The sequence below is a fragment of the Oryzias melastigma genome, linkage group LG11, assembly GCF_002922805.2.
Source record: "Oryzias melastigma strain HK-1 linkage group LG11, ASM292280v2, whole genome shotgun sequence".
NCBI classification, from domain to species: Eukaryota; Metazoa; Chordata; class Actinopteri; order Beloniformes; family Adrianichthyidae; genus Oryzias; species Oryzias melastigma.
The window spans coordinates 3,584,539-3,588,924 of NC_050522.1; positions in this window are offsets into that span (position 1 = coordinate 3,584,539).

A 4,386-nucleotide genomic window follows, 5' to 3' on the forward strand; every position below is an offset into this window, starting at 1 on the left:
CGCCGCCAGCCGATAGAGGGCGCTGTTGTCATGTAAGACGTGATAGAGTTGGAGATTAAAACGGTGACTGATTGTTGATCTAAAGAAGCGGAGCTGATAGCACTCGGAAACAACATCGATTTATAACTTTACAAACGTCATGCTTAAACACTAAAGCTAGACTTACATTTAAATGTAAACCTCTGAGCTTCAGAGCTTCACCCGCGTGAAGAAAAGCGCTGCTCTACCGCCCAGTACCGGCGCTAATTAGCTTGGTGAGAGCAACCCCTAAAACATCCATCCATCCATCCATCCATTTTCTTGTCCGCTTCATCCCTTTCGGGGTCGCGGGGTGCCGGAGCCTATCCCGGCTACTGAAGGGCGAAGGCGGGGTACACCCCGGACAGGTCTCCAGTCCGTCGCAGGGCCTCAATCATACACCCATTCACTCTCAGACACACCCAGGGACAATTTAGAGTCACCCCTAAAACAACTGTCAGATAATCCTTTAAAATGCCACAACAGTTGGAAGGGAGGTGGGGGGTGGGGGGAGAGGTCGGATTCAGCCCAATACACTGGAAATACTGTAATCGTGTTTGTATGTTTACCTTTGCGTGGATTTCAGGCTGGCTTGTCTGCAAACGTCGCCTCAGGTTTTCTTGTGTTTTTGCCTGTGATGGTCGCTCCACACAACGTACACAACGTCTTGTTGAGGTTCGCGTTAAATGTAAAATGTGTCCATATATGTACTCTTCTTTTTCTACCTCGAGAAGACATTTTCCACCTATATCACAGACACAATTCATTGAATTAGAGACCCAAGCGGGCAGCAGGACTCTGTGTTCTGATTATATCGCTCTGCATTTGCTCCCGCCCTCCTCCACCAGCAGTCATTATGATTGGATGTCGTCTTCGAAGAGCATTTTCGTTTCGTTTCATTCGTTGACGAAAAAGTCTATCAATTTAGTTAAAGTTTTCGTGTCTGGGCGGGAGTTTTTGTTTCGTTTTCGTTTGGTGAAAAATGTCGATGACAAAAATTTTGCGTCAACGAAATTAACACTGCAGCTGGGTTCTTTCTGTGAGGAGTTTGCATGTATGTCTGGGTTTGATGCTGGTTTCCTCCCAAAGTCCAAAACCATGTTTCACGGCTTTATTTGTCTCTCTAATTTAAGTGACTGAGATTGACTGGTGACCTGTTCAGGATGAACCCACCTTCATCCAACATCAAACCTGTGACCCTCAAAGAAAGATGGATGGAAAATTCACTAGTTCAAAAAAATTGTATGCGATTTGTTTGACTAAGGAAGTCCATTTCTTGAAACAAGAAATACAACTTCAGAGTGAAAATATTATTTAAAGTACAAAAACAAATAATTTATTAGTTAATAGGGCTGTGGATCATTGCTTAGCTGGCGCTTCGATTCACGAATTGAACCACGATTCTTACTTTCATTATAAAGTATATTGCTATGTGTATGTCTATTTACTGAATGGATGAAAATTGAAGTTATTTGTATTTAATCATCATTTATACCTATACCTTTATACCAGGAGATAAGAATCAACAAACCTAAAAAAAAACAAACAAAAAAAAAAAACACAAAGATTCTGATAAAATTTTGTCATTTTAAACTTTTATTTTTTCATCAATCTTCTGGTTCAGCAGTAAAACAACATAAAAAGGATAAAAATCTCTGCTGTTTTGGATCATTTAACAGTTAAACCAGAAAATGTTCTCCACAGTTTTCTATCCTCAAAGTTCTTCAATATTTTACGTTCTAAGCATCACATATTGGTGCAGAGCTCGTATGAAAAGTCTTTTTTTGCAGCAGAATCATCTGATTCACGTTGATTACATCCACCTTTCAGCAGCGCTAGGCTGTTTCTACAGAATAAAATGGAGTTTCGTTAATTGTGTCAAATGTTGAAGAGTTACTATAACCAAAAGAATGTAAACACTGGAGCTAAAGCTCCGATGTTGAAGCTGATTCATTGTTTCAGAAGTTATGTCTGTGAGCGGAACTTCAGTCTCAGTTTTTGAACAGAAAAAAGCTCTCGCTAGTTTTACTTTGAAAACCAGAAGCTTCACCGTCACAAAGATGTTTACCTCCGTTGGCAGTACTGCGGCTCTTTCGTTTTGTTTTAGTTCATAAACTTCAAATCCTACATTAATCTGCATGTCAGAGCAAAAATACATGGTGCCCAGATGATATAATGATCATATTTCACTACACTTTACTACATTTATAAAGATCGCAAATAGGCGATCTTGGACGTCGCGAACATTCGCACTCGAATTTTCGGGAGCAGATCGCAAGTATTTGAGAACCCGATACTCGTTACAGCCCTATTAAAGATTTTGATTAAATAAGTTCAAATGATTTAACAAGATAGTTAGGATTTATTGTCTTAAAACAAGTCATTGTATCTTAGTGAATCTAGTCAGTTGTTTTCATATCTGACAGTTTCCTCGTATGTTTGCTGTTCCGTGAACGCCTCCTTACCTCTGAGCCTCCACAGCTACTCCTGCTGCTCCTGATCTGGAGCTTCAGCTCCTCTTTTCTGCTTCAGTGTTTCACTTTAGGGCCGTTCCTTCATTTCTGCAGCAGAATCTGCTGTGAGAATGAATGGTAATATAATTAGAGCACAGTAAATGACTTTACTGTGGAGCTCAGGAGGAAAGTCCTTTAATAAAACAAAAACCACCAGTCTCACTCCAGAAACCTGAAGGATCCCATGAATGAGAAGTATGGACTGTTCAGTGTTTTCATCCATTCTGTTTTTGTTTGTTGAAGATTAAAGTTGCACCTTTGTCCTCTATATCCCAGAGAACAAGGGAAATGAAATAAGTAGAATATTGAGTTGAAAAAAAAACAAGCATTTGAAAATATTTTCCTGCAACGCTAAACTGATGGACTTCTGAGACGATCATTATTTATGGAGCAGGGACAAGCTGCAGAAGATGACATGACTCCTGCTGCTCAGCAGTTTTCATGCAACAGGATCCCAGTCGATGGGTCTAGTCTCCCCGTCCGGGCTGCACTGAGAGGGAAAGTGCATGCGGCAGTATGCGTAAAGAAGGCTGGATCAATAACCAATCTACGGAGGGAGCAGTGAGGGTCAGGTATGAGGAGGTTACTGTACGCTCCGCCTCCAAACATGCAATGAAGAACCACTTTGTCTTTTTGCAAGTAGTTGCTTTTTTTGCAGAACAATCATTGTAAAAATGCATGGACTCATTGTTGCTTAATGCAAACACTGCAAACATGAAGCAGATTTTTGCTAATAAAAACAGTTAATTAAAGCTCTACTGATGCTGCACCGGCACTGCAGTGTGGGTAAAATGTTCTTTCTAGTCTGCTTTGTGGCAATATTATATTTTATTTCTTTTGATAGGATTATAGTTTTTATTAGTTTTAATCAGATCATTTCCTGAAACTGAAACTACAAACTAAGTTACATTAGCATGAACATGTTTTCATGATGTGAATTGAAAGAGTTGAATACATTTTGTTTCATATTGAAAGAGAGATGAAGACATGGAGTGCAGCTAAACTGAAGACGACATGAACTGATTCATAAATGTGAAATTGAACTGATCTCAAAGCTGCAAAACATGAGAGAATACATAACACTGTCTGGAAGTGGTGGGTGACTGGCCCAAACACAGGAGACCAGGCTTGGTGACAGGAGCCTAAAACATTTCATTAATGAACTAAAACTTGATAAACCCCCTGGAGAACCAAACATTGGTGTTTGAACAGAGCAGAGCAGATGGCCTGACCCTGAGGATGGTCGTCGTTCTGATACCCCTCACACTTTTTGCTCTTTCATGGCCCCTCCTTTTTGGTTCTTGGGCATCTGGGATCTGCACTTTTGGGGAGGGATACTGTAATGCCTCGTTTACACTGAGTAGTCCGGACCAGACCAGACCCCTCTTAGCCGGCTCAGAATGGTCCTGGCATTTCAAGTGAGCGTTTCCATGTTTCCATTAAGAGCTGGACCATGAAAGCCCATATGGGGTGTAGATGATGACGTAGCTGCGCATCAAAACAGTGTGACCACAGTGAAAGAGAAGCTGCATAGCTCACTCAGAATTCAGTTCAATTCAATTTTATTTATATAGCCCAAAATCACAAAAGAATTTGCCTCATTGGGCTTCAAAATATAAACAATAGTTAAGAACTAAGACTAAATAAAACTGGTTATCCCTGCCCTGACAGAAAATGTAAAAGATAACCGCAGAGGATCATTATAATCCGGAGCTGCGCTGTAGAACCGTCTATTGTTCTGAATTAAAAAAATATCTCCATGGAACTATTTTCCGGTTCCGGGTCACGAGCAGACGTGTGTCTCCAGCTCTCCTCAACTCAAAGTTTTTTAAAGTTGCCTACAAGCGACTTTAAT